Below are 16,478 nucleotides of genomic sequence, written 5' to 3' on the forward strand. Positions count from 1 at the left end.
GTTTGTGGAAGTATACCATGTTAGTAGGTGTGCAAATGAGAGTGGAATCATCTACATATTATATAAAGATGGCTTGCTGTGTGAAAGCTTAAAGAGTGTTGGTGAAAATGCTAAAGAGGAGGGGACCAAGGATAGAGTCTTGTGGTACACCAGTGATGACTGAAAGGTAAGAAGAGAGCATGGAGTGCCATTTTACTGACTGATACTTATTGGACAGCTTGCTTTTGAACTACAGAAGGGTTGATGAGAGAGACCTAGTGAGGACATTTGAAGGAGAAGTTTACTCTGACAAACTGTGTCAAAAGCTTTAGGCAAGTCTATAAATAAGGAAGAGACTTATTTGCCATGATCTCTATCTTTATTGACATTATCTATATAAGTTAGAAGGGAAGTTCTAGTATGATAGGAAGGATAGAAACCATGTTGTATAGGGGACAGGTGTTCTTCCTACAGGAGATCGTCTAGAAATTGTTTCTGAATACATTTTTCAAGTATTTTAGTGAGCAGAGATAAGATTGCTATAGGTTTAAAGTTATTCAAGTCTGTTGAATGTCCTCCTTTGTATAGAGGGATAATGTGTGACTTTTTCCAGTGAAAGGAATGTGGGATTCCTGGATAGACCTATTTATAAGGATTGAGATAGGATAGGCAATGCATTTGGCTGATATTTTTAGGTGCTTGCTTGGAAGGTCACCAGCTGGGGAAGGGTAGAGTTTAAGTTTGTTTAAGAGTAGGTTTATATAAGATATGGAAACAGGTTTGAAGGTGAAACAGGCTGTAGTAATATGTGGCTGTTGGGAAGGGTAGGGATTAGATGTTGGGAAATCCTTGGCTAGGGATGTTATACTATCTATGAAATAAGAGTTGAACTGTATTGCAATTTCAAGTGGTGAGATATTGGGAGAGGGGTTTTGGTTGAATTTTTGGCTGGGATGTAAGAATTATTTAATGGATGGGATGATCAAAATGTTTATGGTTGTGTTTAGTGTTATTCTGAAAGTTATTATAGCATACTTTTTTGTCATCATTTATTTGCTTTTTAGTATGATTGTGAAGCATTCTGAAGTTTTCAAGATACTGAGGTATTTTATATTTTGCCATTCTTTCCTTACTTTTTATCTACTGCATTAGCATTCTACTCTTTTTAGATAGCCAAATTGCATTATTTGTTTTCAGTCTCTTCCTTTAAGGATTTACAAGGCTATTTAGGATATTTAGATAACTTGCATTGAATTCAATTGCAACATTATATGGGGGATTTTTAAGAAGTTCCATTTAATAGATGATAGCGTAGTAATGAACATTTCTGGGTTAAACTTGGAAAGGTTATGTGTTGTTTTATAAATATGCTGTTTAACCGGATGTATGAGATGTCTAGTCATATAGATTGGGAGATGATTGCTGAGAGACTCTGACATTGTACCTGTGATAGAGTATTTGCTAGGGTCTGATACTAGGATCCAGTCTAAACAGTGGCGGCTCGTGCTATTGGACTGCAGAACTGCAGCCCCCCAGCTGTAAAATGGAAAGGAAAAAAAAAACACTTAGATGCCTTGTTTCCTAATCCAGATTGGTTAAACAGCAGTCCGGATTAGGAAACAAGCCATCAGACTGCAGATGTTCCAGAAGTCTATGCGGTTACAACCGCATAGACTGGAAAGGAATCGGACTGCAATGTCTGCAGTCTGGATACTGTAAGCCTGTAGCTTCTCTCAAGGGACCAAGTCTGTAGTAGCTGCTGCTGTCACGGGACCAGATAATTTGTTATGGAGCTTTCTCACAGGACAGGACAATTTGTTATGGAGCTTTTTCAAGTCTGTATTACCTGCTGCTCTCTGGACCATGTCTGTAGTAGCTGCTGCTGTTACGGGAGTGTACAATGTGTTATGAAGCTTTCTCAAGGGACTGGACAATTTGTTATGGAGATTTTTCAAGTCTGTACTAGCTGCTGCTCTTGGGACTATTTGTTATGGAGCTTTGAACTGCTTTACTAGATGCTGCTCTCGCAAGATCAGGAGCATTGTAGTTCTCTTTGCTATGGAGAGAGAAACTACAACTATGGACATCAGGTAGTGTGTCTGTGTTTTACAGAGCTTTTTCCATGGAGGCATTAAAGGTGTGTGTGTGTGTGTGTGTGTGTGTGTGTGTGTGTGTGTGTGTGTGTGTGTGTGTGTGTGTGTGTGTGTGTGTGTGTGTGTGTGTGTGTGTGTGTGTGTGTGTGTGTGTGTGTGCGTGTGTGTGTGCACATGCGTGTGTGTGTGTGTGTGTGTGTGTGTGTGTGTGTGTGTGTGTGTATGTGTGTGTAATGACCCAGTTAAATCTATCTAGTAGCTAGAGACAGGCTCAAACTCTGTACCTTAGATGCAGATAGCAAGAGCATTAATTCCCTACCTACCACTTGTGAAAATGTTTCAGATTTCTGCCTTATATTTTTGTTCTGTTCTTCATAAAATCTGTGGCGCTCTGGATTTTGAATTTAGTAAATAATGATAGACATTTGAATTTCAGTCTTTGTATTCTTCAGAAAGTACATGGTAACACAAAACATTTTATTCTAGCAATTTTCTAAGTTTATAAGATCAATATTTGAAATTTGTTCCTATTTTTGTTGCTGTATTCCCCCATTATTGGCTTTTGTCCAGGTATTTTTGTGCTAAGAGGTTGAGAGCTATGGTGAGAACTGAATTATCTGAATATGTTTGGGGGCTGTATTCACACATTATTCGCTTTGTCCAGGAGTTTTGTGCTAAGAAGTTGAGAACTATGGTGAGAATTGCATTCACTAAATGATAGCCATTTAAGTTTCAGTCTTACTATTTTTGTAGAAACAGCTAATTTGGTATAGTGGTATGTTGCTCTGACTGTAGTACACAAGGCCCTGGGTTTAAGACTTGGCAGTAAAATGCATGGTGGTAACACAGCATTTTATTCTTGCAACTTTCCAAGATTATTCAAGCAATGTTTAAAATGTGTCCCTGGTTTTTGGGCTTTTGTCCCCCCCAAATCAATTTTGGCTTTTTCCAGATGTGCTACAAAGTTGAGAGATACAGCTGAGTGTCGTGGATTTTACAAGGAGCTGAGAGCTGCAGGGGAAGAGAAGTTTAGTGCTGCTTATGCTGCGTCTGCTTGCATTGTTAATAGCACACTTGCTTTTGATGCAGAAGGCTGTGGGTTCTACTACCACATTATGCAGATGCATTGCTGATACTGCACTGTGTTGTACTTTTAAAGGGGGTGGATGCTGCAGTCCTGAGAATGTCCTCTTTGGCAGAAATACCTAGTAACTAGCCAGACTCAAGTTGCTTTCCAAGTGCTTGTTTAATCACATAGTTACTGAAATTTGAAAAAAAATCCTGATGATTTAGAAACAACCCCACCACCCATGGTAAGAGCTGCAGTAAAAGGAAGCTGCTTACAAGATGTGTTATGTTGTGACACACTTCCCACAATGAGGAAATAAATCTCATTATCAGCTAATTTGCATGCATTTGAATAACCAAAAACTACTGCTAGTTCGAATCAACACTCTCCTTCAGTAGTTAACACTAGCAGCACATGCATTGTGTTGTCACAGGCACCCTTCTTCTATCTCCCACACAAATACACACATTGCAACACACACACACACACACACACACACACACACACACACACACACACACACACACACACACACACACACACCTCTTAACTTTCCCTGAGTTAGTAGTAAAAGCTATTAACCCCCACCTTCACTATACATATTAGGTACTATTTTCAAGCTTCCCTGATCTCTAGTGTTGGTGACTTGGTCTAACATCCTCTGTGTGAGGTGGTAGGCTACAGAATTTGAGTCCTTTGTAGAGCATTTAAGGCATGCTATATAGAGTATCCATGGTGTTTAGTAATGCACCCCCAAAAAATGAAATCCATATTGCCTTTCTTTTTCTTATTAAGTGCCGTTATGGCATGTTCTATAGAGCAGTTTGAGTAGACTTTAATGATGGAAATGTTCTGAACTGGGCAGTTTTGTCATTATTGGTGCATGCATTTTGTTTCATTGTTTACTGGAAAAATGTTTAGAACAATAAATTTAAAATGCAATCTAACAACTGGACTGTATTATACAAAATAATTTAATACAATCAGGGAGGTGTATCAAAGAACACATGTATGTTGCGTGTGCAAGAGGCCTATGATTTGCAAACAGCCCAAAGTTAATCTTTATCTGCTACTGGCCAGATGTATTTTCTTTTAATGAGGGGTTTCAATGCTGTTTCAATGAATGTGAATTTCAAGGGCAGAGAAGTTTTAATGCTGTCTATTTTCATTGTGAGACTGCATTGCTTTGTTTAGCAGCGTCTGTTAGTGCTTGTGGTGCAAAATGTAAAATAAAACTTTTAAATGAAATCCAAATCATCATACAAGTAAAGCAATATATGCACCTTACAGTGTTTATGGTAAATGGAGTGAAATAGCCAAGTAATGGGACATTAGAATGGCTGCAGGGAGTGGCCCCATTTGACTATGATTTTGTGAGGGGGAAGGGCGGCAAATTCAGACAACCCCAGCTGAACCATACCTCTCAACTGTCCAGATTTTCACAAAATGAATAGATATTTGGTTATTTTTGGTTTGTTCCTCATAAAATTTGTGGTTTTCTGGAAAATCATTTAGGAATGAAGTCACTAAATAATAACAGACATTGATTTTCAAACTTCACACACTTCAGAAAAATGCATGCTAAAGCAAGACCTGTTATTCTATCAACTGTCTAAGTTTATCCAAGAGCAATTTTTAGTACTGTTTGTATGTTTCCCCCAATATATTTGGCTTTTTCCAGATTTCCTGTGTTAAGAGGTTGAGAGGTACATGCAAATAAATTGCTTTATAGAATTAGGTATATCCAAACCTCTCAGCTGCCCCGATTTTGGCTTAAAATGTTGCTCTCCCCCTAATAATCCCTCTGCAAAATGGTAATTTTGGAAGAAAACGTGGAGGGTTTACAATTAATAAATAATTCTAATGATCAGAGTTATAGATTACTTTTATTTCAGAAATGCATGTAGATTTTCTTATTTTGTCAGCTGCTCAACTTAACAGTACTAATATTTAAAAAGTGTCTCTTCTTTGACAGGTTCTCATCTGTATTGTGTGGCTATTTCATATTTTTGGTCTGTTTTTCATAAAATTGTGTTTTTCTGGCAAATTAGTGGCAAATCATTAAAGACTAAAGTTAGAAAATAATGACAGACATTTGATTTTCAGATTTCATACCCTTCAGAAAATTCATACTAATGCAAGACCTACTATTCCATTATCTTTCTAAGTTTATAAGAGCGATATTTAAAAATTGTCCGTATTTTTGGGCCTTTGTCCCACTTCTATTTATGGATTTGTCCAAATTTCCTTCTCTGAGGATGAGAGGTATGACAAATGTGTCAGGGCCATCACTGTCAGTCAGAGACATTTCAAATTGTGACATACTTGTTGCACCCCACTCCCCCATGTAGTGACTCTTGATGTGCCAAAGCAAGGCAAGGAGCAGTTATGCAGTGTAAGTGTGCAGCATATCCCCTCATCCAAGGTAGCACAAGCACTACAGTGGCATTTCATCTGTCCTTGATTTTGCAGTATATTCTGTTTTTTTGTCATATTTTTATACTGTTGATTTATGCTTCTTGTTATTCAGAAAATGCGTGTTGTTGCAGTGCCTGTTGCTCTGTGTTTAAGTAGCAATGCTTTAATGACCATCAGATAAGCTTGTCTGAGATTGTAAGATGCAAGTAAGCTTTAATAAGCATACTGTTAAAGAATTACCAAAACTGAAAGCCTTTTTGTTGTTGCCATGTAGAGAATATTTACATAACTAGATAACGTACAAGTCTTAGGTATTGAAATGCATATGACAGTTTTTGTAATAAAGTACAGGATTAAAGTATTTTCAGAAGCTCATTACATTTGTTGGAGACTTGCAGTCATATTTGCAGGCTTTACCCGTAAAACAAACAGAATGCCAATCTATCATGTGTGGTCCATAACCTGTGCAGTAATCCTTTAAGCAATTATCTTGAGATTGTTTTGTGTTTGCTATTCATTTTTTGCTTTGATCATGTTTTCCCCATGCAACAAGTAGGTAGCTGCTGTCAGGCAGCAGGTCTTTTTTGGATAAGAAACATTTTTACAAGAGGAGATAGCAGAGATTGCTACCATCAGCATGTTACTTGGTACTTTTATAAAGCTGAATATAAATTATAATTAGAATGGCAGTACAAGGAGAAGTGGTTTGGTTGAGTGCTGCTTGTTTTTTTACACTTGATTTTGATTGGCATTCCAGTAATGTATTTAAAAAGTAATTTATTTTTTCATGCCTCACAACCTTTTTGTTTCCATGTATATATTAAGTAATCTGTCATGTAGTCAATGCATTGAAATATTTTTTCTTCTACACTGGTTCGCCACCCAGGGCAGCATATTTAATTAAAGTTCCAGTTTTTGTGGTTTTGAGCACAGCTCTGCACCTTTCTGGTTAGCCACGCCCCTTCCCCTTGTCCCCACCCATTCAGCTGTCTCCTGCAGCCCCCCTTTAATTTGAAGTCACCAGCCGCCACTGAGTCTAAAAGAGAAGTTGATGTCTTGCTATAATGTGTGAGGCTATTAATTAATTGTGTGAAATCATATAAGTTAATGTTAGATGTAGTAGAGTTAGAGTTTATGTCCAGCCAATTGACATTTACATCACCTAGTAATATTTTTTCTTGTGGAAATATTATGGAAATTCAGTGTAGGTTATATTTCAGTTTAGCTGTATTGTCACCAGGAGGGATATAAAGGACTATAATACATACTTGTTTATAATTGTTTATTTTGTGGAAAGCAATAAGAAGCTCTACTGAATTGAATTTTGGTATTGAGTTGCTGTAAGGAGAAATGAGGCAGGTACTGGGAAATATTAAAGCAATACCTGCAACCTCCCTCGTTATACGGTCATTTGCAGATGATATTATAGCCAGGAAGCATAACTTCAGACTTGTGTGTGTGTCTATATATATATATATATATATATATATATATATATATATATATATATATTTATTTATTTATTTATATGTGTGTGTGCATACCACTAATTGTCAATCCATAGAAATGTCATTGTGCTGTATGCCAACATACTTAAATTGAAAAAAACATGTTGAAGAACTACATCCTGAGAGCATTCAAAGAAAAGTGTTTGTAGCTGACAGCAAACAGCAGATGGACAATGATGTCACTGCTGAAAGGTTTTTACCTGAAAGCTCTGCCATATTGAACAGCCTTTTGTTACCTTTTGCTTGCTCAGTTCATATTTATAATTTTAACTGTTGATCTTATATAGCTGTTGACCATTTACATGTGTCGACCAGCATGGATCAACAATATGCAGGTTGATCTTCTGGAAATTCACTTTTCACTGCGACTCCCATATATATAAACACACGCACACACACACACACACACACACACACACACACACACACACACACACACACGCACGCACGCACGCACGCACACACACACACACACACACACACACACACACACACACGGTTCCAGTTTATTTCAAGCTCATTTAATTGACAAAAAATGTGGCACATTTCATTTTGTTGAAACCACATTTCATAGGTTCATAGGTGGGTACTAGGCTAATGGCCCTAGGGACTATATAAGCCTAGCCAAAAAGGTACCCTGGCTTCGCCACCCATGAAAATATTGTCATGTGCCCCTGTCGAGCAGAGCCACAGAAGTGATCCCCGGGGTGAATTTCCTATTTCCCATCCAATCATCAAGATTTTCTTGAAGAGTGTTAATGAAGAGCTTTGTTTGATATAGATAGGTAGTTTGTTCCAGAGTATGGGAAGTCGCTAGGACAGGAATCTATCCCTCCAGCATGTTCTGTTTATTGTGGTGACAAGGTTTAGGTCCCTAGAGCATGTAGCTTGGAGGGATTGAGATTTTATTTAAGTGGAGCATGTCCAACAGCTCTGGGTTTGACATAGCTTTGTATGTTAGGCAGAGATTGCCTCTGAGAAGGCAATATGCGACAGAGTAAAGCTGGAGTTTTTTGAGACGGTCTGCATAGGGCATCTGTCTGATGCCAGTAATCCTCTTTGTGAGATATTTCTGTGGCCTTTCCAGTTGTAGATGTCTTGTGAGGTACATACCAAAAGGGGCATTGTACTCTATAATGGGTCTAATGAGTGATGAGTAGAGGGGAACAATTACCTCTTTTTTCCTGGATGAGAAACCTTTTGTGATGAGGTGTGCCGCATAGAAGGATTTCCTAACTACTGTGGCAATGTGATTATCAAAGGAGAGACTACTGTACACCTGTGTCCCAAGGTCTCTTATCACACTTTCAGTGTTGAGTAGACTACCACCTATGTGGTAGTTCATGGGTACAGAGTTTTTACCAAAAGGGATAACAATGCACTTTTTGGCATTAAGCATGATGCCATGGCTTTGACACCAGGCTTCTCTCTCAGTGAGGCCCTTTTACAGGATGTCCACACCATTAGGAGTTTTGATTATGGCTCCTAGTTTGCAGTCATCTGTGAACTTCATTAGCCAAAGACCTTCTGTGTTAGCCTGTACTTCAGAGAAGTAGATACCAAACAGGAGAGGACCCAGGACTGAACCCTGTGGTACTCCACTTGTAACTGGTCTGAAGTCAGATTTGAAGTCTGCTACTTTCATAGTGTGGGTTATATCAGTGAGAAAGTTGGCAATCCATCATGTGACATAGGGATTTATACCTAGTTTAGTGAGTTTATCTATAATCCTGAAGTGGGGGACGGTGCACCTTACCCTCATCTATGGCTTTGGTGACTGCTTCAAAGAAGTCTGTCAGGTTTAGCAGACATGATCTGCCTTTTACAAACCCAAACTGAGTGGGGTCCAGAGTTTGGAGATTACCAGTGCCTTTGTTTATAAGTTTCATGATGATACATTCCATGGCCTTGCAGACCAGACTCGTCGGGCTAATGGGGGTGGTAGTTCCTGGGGTCCATGGTGGATCCACCTTTGAGGAGTGGGATAGCTGTTGCTGTGCGCCATTCAGTGGGCACAAAGCCTGAGGTGAGGCTATGATTGAACATGATACTTAAGTGAGGTGCCAGTTCATTTTGTAGTTCATGTAGAATGCAGCCTGGGATGTTGTCAGGTCCCATGGATGCTGTGTTCATGGCTTTGGAGAGTGTGGTTTTTACCTGTGCAGCCATGATTACAGGAACTTTGCATTCTTCCGGTATAGAGATGGGCCATTTCGGGGGTGAGAGGGGGTAAAGTTAGCACTGAACCTATCTGCCAGGATGTTGGCAATATCAGTTGGTTCTGTATATTTAGTGTCATTGTGCTGTAACTCAGAGCAGATCTGTATGTTGCCATTGAGATTCTTGACATAGCTATAGAATGCTTTGTGGTTGTCTTTAGAAGCAGTGGTGATTTTGTTTTCCCAACTAGCTTTGGAGGATTTTATGAGGCATCTCAGCTTCTTACTGAGGCTGACTAGGGAGTTCCTACAATCATGGGATTTTTCTCTTTTTTTACAGCAGTTTCTTTCTTCTGTTGTAGAGTTTGTTTATGGCAGGGGACAATCAGATTGGCTTCCTTTTTCTGGAGGATAGCCTCTTGGTTCTGTTAGGGATAGCATAATCCATGCACTCATGTAAATGCTTATAAAGTGCATTTGTGTAGGATTCAGCAGTTTACCTCAATTTTCCATCTTCATGGGTGTCATGAAGTTTGCCACTTCTGTCTTAAGAAGCGTGCAGTTCCTAGGGTACCTTTAACCACACTCTACCTCTCTGATATCTGTACTTTCCTCTTACTAGTCTCTTAACTTACTTCTACATTCTCTCACTTTCAGACTTACCTGCAGAATTCTCCAACTTTACAGATTGTCATACTCAATAGTCCACTCTCTTGTCTCTACTATCTAGTTGTTCTACCCTCTATAGCTCTCTTAACTTTTAGTATCTCTCTCTCTTCTACAGTGCTTAATGCACTCTAAATTCTCCTCACCTTTGATTATCATTCAGCTGTGTTTACTATCCCCTACCTACTCCTATACCTATAACTCTGTGCTCCTCCCCTTACACTAACCCTTCCCCCCTGTCAAGCCTAACACTCCTTATTTCATGACTTCTGCCCCACACCTGCTTTTATGGTTTACTGCCCTCCCCCTCTGCCCCAATGTCCTCTCTCAACTTATAAATATACCCCTTAATATGGGACGCCATCTTTCTTCTCCTGCCCTCTACCTGGCTGCTGCTCACTCTATTCGGGCGCTTGACCTACAGTAAGTGTAAGCATTGTTTTTTAAGTGATATGTGAATGCCTGCTTATTTTTAAAAAGAATACCTGCTTTCTACCTTAAAATGAATGCTGTGTAAATGTTTTTACTGATACCAAAACTATCGCCGATAACACTTTCTCCTACATAGTGTTTGCACGTGGGATTGTATCTGGAGGCTCGATATATGTTTATTTAGTCATAACATGGCTTCTTTCATGTTTTATAACTGTCTGCTGTGCTAAGTATTTGTTTTTGTTTAACACTCTCGCTGCAGACACTTACACCCACACAGTGCTGAGCATGCGAAAACGATACTAAAGGTTCGGCTACTGTTGAAGCAATTTAATTTGATTATTGCCCTGTTACTTTATAAATTGCTATTTAGAGACTAAGAGGGAGCTCAACTGAATACCGCTCTTCTAATCAATGAAATAACACCTGATATTTATGCGCGCTTCAACACACAGATAGCCCTGATAATTTTTAAACTTTCTAAGACACATAAAGGGAATCTAACTGAATAGCGCTTTTTTAAGCATTGATATACAGCTAGATACTCATGCCCGCTTCAACTTTGTTAGCAAAAGAACACAAAGGAGGGGTTTATTGAATAAGGGTTCTGGAAACCTATGAAACATAGTTGGGGTATTCATGCTCACTTAAACATAGTTAGCGTTGTGCACGTGAAATGCTATAAGCAGCTCAACTGCCTAGTACTGCTAATACACACTTTCTTATGAAGAGACTATTCTACCACTACTTTTTTTTACTCTAATTCTACATGTAATGCCTATTCTACTTAGCCTGGATCAGCCTTAGTAATGCTCTTTAGATTTACACATGTTGTTTTTCTGTATTATCCCAATAACCTCTTTTAAATAGAATGGATCTTCCTTTCTTGCTTAGACACAGTAAGTGTTGTGTACGTTGGAGCTGATGTAAGCGGCTTAACTGCACTGTATTACTAATTCATTTACTTGCTGCTGAAGTCACTTTTTTATTATTTAGCTCTATTTATCCCTGTAAAATCACTGTATTGTACCTTAGTCAAAGCCTAAATACTGCTCTAGAAATACTCCTAGGGAATTTTACACAGAATTCTAATAATCACTTCTTTAGTGCTTGAATGTACCATACTTGCTTAAACAGTCAGCGATGTGCATGTGGGGCTGCTGTAAGACCCATCACTGTCTTATACTGTTAAATACATTTTTGGACATAGTTTAAATTTGCTAATATTTTAACTGAAATTCTCTCTGTTAAGTCAAGTTACTTTCAAAGAAAAGATTATGCAGCTCTTTCCATCCTAGCTACCTGTATGTATTTTGTAGAGTTCTTAGAGTCATAGTTGTACCTGCTTTTTACTGTACTCTTTAGATGATTCAAAACAAATTAAGTTTTTGATGTTTTTTTGTGGCAATTACATGTAATTGTGTCTGTAAAACTCTTTCTTTGCTTTCTAATTCTAATATTGTCTTCCTCACTACCTTTTTCTCTCTTCCTACTTTTACCAGCCTTGTGAACCAGTACATCCCTGTACTTAAACACGTGAAATCACCCTCCTGGATGCCTCTGAAAACTAGTCTGAACTAGGAATTTACCCACCAGCTCCCTGAGAGACCAACTTTTTTTAAGACAGTGAAAGTATGTGCTAATCCAGATACCAGAACTTTGTATTAATATTTAAGGTTTAAAGACTCTGCTAGGTTAGGCAAGCTTCCCACTCAGGATAGCCAGCAGCCAACAACCCCCCATTTATCTTTTTTTCTTTTCTTTTTAGCTAACCCTTATATCCAGCCCACTCTCTCTCTTTTTAAAAAGTAGCCTGACTCCCTCTCTCCCGTAGCCTGCTACCCTTGTAAGAGAACAATTTGCTGCAATTAAGTGACTGGCCATTAGGTGGCGCCTTACCATAAGCTTTCTGCATATCATTTCCTAAATATATTTCTTTACTATACCTCCCCAACCCTGTTTTTCAGCATCTACTTTTCACAGACTTACTCTTTTACCTTTCTCACCTTGTCCTAGGGTACCTTTAACCACACCCTACCTCTCTGACATCCGTACTTTCCTCTTACTAGACTTTTAACTTACTTCTACATTCTCTCACTTTCAGACTTACCTGCAGAATTCTCCCACTTTACAGATTGTCATCCTCGATAGTCCACTCTCTTGTCTCTACCCACTCCGTTCGCCCTTCAGGCTCACTCTGCTCCCCTACTCTTCCCTCAATGCCCACCCACCCCCAGTGGTCCTACATTTATTCCTCTATAGACACACCCCCTATAAACCTACTCCAATCACACAAATCTCATTTTTACCACCCCCAGCCTCAATCTCTTAAAACACACCCACTGATACTTTATCTCTCATCCCCTTTGGTAATATACACCACCTACTGGCACACGTCCTAACCTACATATAAAACCTATCTCAACTTTAAATTCCCACCTCACTATCAATATTAAGTTCACAATCATGCCATACCAATTACAACTATTGATAGTGGTCTCACTCCTTCCTGCTCTAACCACAACCTACCTCTTAATCTCCTATGAAAAACCCCTCTACTCTACCCTCCGCTTCCCTTCCAAACACACTTTAATGCCAACACTAGCCATATCTCCAAACTTCCTAAATTTCACTTGCAAACCCAGCTACTTACTAGCTAAATATCACCGACTAGTACACATCAAATATAGCAACCTAAAAACTAAAAAATTGTTTTACTACTATTGTAAGCCTCTCCAACCTAAGAACTTTACATTCCTCCACTCCTTAATAGACGGGGACATTTATCCTAACCCTGGCCCAAAGTTTACCCATACCAATATAAATTGTAACCAGTACAAAACAAGCCCCCTACTATCAACCAAACCTTCCAATTCACTCTCTATTTCTCATCTAAGTATATGCAGTATCTGCAATAAAATAGCTCAAGTTCATGGCTTCTAGATGTCCACCAGTTTGACATCCTTTGTTTATCAGAAACATGGCTTAAACTCACAATAAAAGACAATGAAACCCCCCAGATTATAGCATAATTCAACTAGACCGCACAATCAAAAAAGGTGGAGGGGTAGCAATTCTCTACAAAGCAGAACTACAAGTTAGCACTGTAAATCTTAACCTACCTTTAGAAAATAGTGCCGAAATAATTATCTCTAAATTCCAGCTTAACACACACAAAGCCATAAACATCATCTGCTCCTATCTTCCCACAGGAAATAACAATAGTATACTTGAATACATTCTAAATTGACTTTCTTCTAACCTCCCTCAAGAAACCATAGTCCTAGGAGACTTTAATATAGATTGGAATTCATGTAGCAGCACTAACCCCACCACCCTTATTAACCTTTATGGTTTTTCGCAAGCTATAAACTCCCCCACCAGAATAAATAGACTTAACAATAAAGAAAGTACCTTAGATTGGATACTCACTAATAGTCCTCATCACATTTATACAACAGGAACCCTTCCAGATGACCTAAGTGACCATTTGCTGATATATATAATCAGACATAAAACCAGCCTAACCATATATATGTATATATCTATATATATCTATATATATATCTATATATATATATATATATATATATATATCTATATATATCTATATATATATATATATATATATATATATAGATATAGATATATATATATATATATATATATATATATATATATATATATATATATATATATATATATATATTATCTGTGCATAACATGCACTGCAGTTATACCTAGCACCATACCTGCCCACTCCTAAGTGCATAAGATCTTGACAAAGGCTGCAAAATGGTGGGTGGCAATGGACCAACACTAGGGACACAATGTACATCCTGCAGGTATAATGTAGAATGTCATTCCAGGAACAGGGTATGTATCAGCATACATGTTCAGAAGGATGTCAATTATGAAACTGTAATGTATGTCATCATATACTGACAGACATCCCCACATGATGACATTGATTCACCACAGGAAGGAATAAAATGATACTGTTCAAAAGATCAGAAAGATTGGGCAATAAATGTGGACAGTCTGTAACAATTTGGCTGATAACAGGTATGCTCAGAACAGCCAAGTGCAAGAAAGCATAACCAAGCCTGGCAAAGGGGGAGGGGGCTGAAAATGTGGATATATCTGACATACTGGCGTAGATGAGCTGACACATGTGATGCAGTAACACCCTCCTGTCTGTTCCAAAATCTATTGAGTGGAATGGCAGAAGTCCAAAACCCAGTGACTTCCCAGGAGTTAGTCATGTAAATCTTCACAACCCCCCACTGATGTGTCAGACATACACAACGCTTATGTGTACCAGGCAACACTACACATCTGCCAAATATCTGGAAATAACATCACACAAGGAAAAATACACTGAGCTGCTAGCCATGTCACCAAGCAATATCCAAACTACAGGCAGACTGACACAACAAAAAAGCAATCTTGCTATGGGGAATACACGTGTAATTGCAAATATACCAGGCACTCCGGGTATGTAACAGCACTGAGAAACAAACACCTGTGTTAAAGTACATACAGTATAAGGAGTGTGTAAACCAAACTGTCAGCATGTTTGATACTCACACACTACCCCTATATATAATGGCCCAAAACACAGTGTAGTATGATACCGGCCTGTGTTTTGGGGCATGTCACAGTCTTACCCTACAAAATGTAACACCTGATAGAACACCAGAAACTGGATCCGGATGCAAAGGGGACTAGAAAAAGAAACATAACACTTACATCTACCCCCGCCCAAGAAATAACATATTCATAATACACTGCTACACAGTCCTGACAGTCTGTTAACAATAGCCAGAAATACAAAGACCTCCCAACTGTACACACTCCCAAAGAATGTCCAGGCCTTGTCATCATATATAAGGCCTCTTACACATAAAATGTCTGGCAGTCTGATATCTAACTGGGATGGTATTAAGAATTATGTCACTAAGTAATGATATACCATATCTCTATGCCTCTGACTGCATGATATATGGACAAAGTTTGACATACTCATGGACAGAGGCCTAAACACAGGTCCAGGATGGAGATAGTGTGCTATAAACTGAGAAAGTAGCTGTTGTAGGTCTAATTCTATCCCCTGTCATACACTGTGCAAATGTGAACATCCCATACTCTGCTGTGTCCATCCCTGAATCCTGCCTGTCTGTACAATCCCACTGTCTGCAACCAATATAATGTAGCCAGTCACACTACCCTCCTGTAGACTTTACATATCACTCTTAATGGTACTTGTCTGTCACAAATAACTCCTGACTCCCCTCCCCACCACGCACAACCTGCCTGTACTCTCCCATGACTCTGAAGTGGTGTTCCCAAGTAGTTAGACCTATCCACCTTCCAAACTGTACGCCCAGCATTGTCACCATTCGTCTATCCCCCACCCCATTCACACACATATATTCTTACTTAGTCTTGTTGACCATCATTTCTCCCTGCTCTACAAAATAACCCCACCTCCCGAGGGTCTCCCAACCTGTCCCCTAATCTCACTACAGACCACAATGTCATCTGCAAACAGCACTGTCAACCTGTCCCTCACCACTGCAAATGTGCAGGACACACAGCTGACCCCTGATGTACTCCCACCTCCACCTTAAATCCACCTGTCATGTCAAAACCAGAAATCACTGCTGTCACACTAGCCTCCTACATATCCTGTGGTGTCTGACAGATTTCTCTGGCAGCCCTGACCTCCACATACAATACCACAACTATTCGCCAGGCAGCATGTTATATGCTCTCTGTAGGTGCACATAGAGACAATACAGCTGCATCTCAGCCTCAGTGCAGAGCTCCATCAACACTTGTGGATCAACATTTGCATCCGTAATGCTCTTACCTGGCATGAAACTATACTGAAAATCATCAATCATCACCATGTTCTCAACGTAGCTGCCACCACCCTTTACCATTACCTCATCCTGTGACCAATCAGGGTTATCCCTCACTTGTTACTACAGCTCTGCAGACCACCCTTGTTCAGATAAGCAGTACTCATACATATTTGCCAACATCTCACACATCCTCTCATTTTCCAAGATTACAGTAAACAATCCGGTTAAAAATACCACTGTCAGGTCTCAGAAATACCTCCAGACATCCACAGGTATGTCACCTG

The sequence above is a fragment of the Protopterus annectens genome, chromosome 11.part0 (genome assembly GCF_019279795.1).
Source record: "Protopterus annectens isolate FY-2018-M chromosome 11.part0, PAN1.0, whole genome shotgun sequence".
NCBI classification, from domain to species: Eukaryota; Metazoa; Chordata; order Ceratodontiformes; family Protopteridae; genus Protopterus; species Protopterus annectens.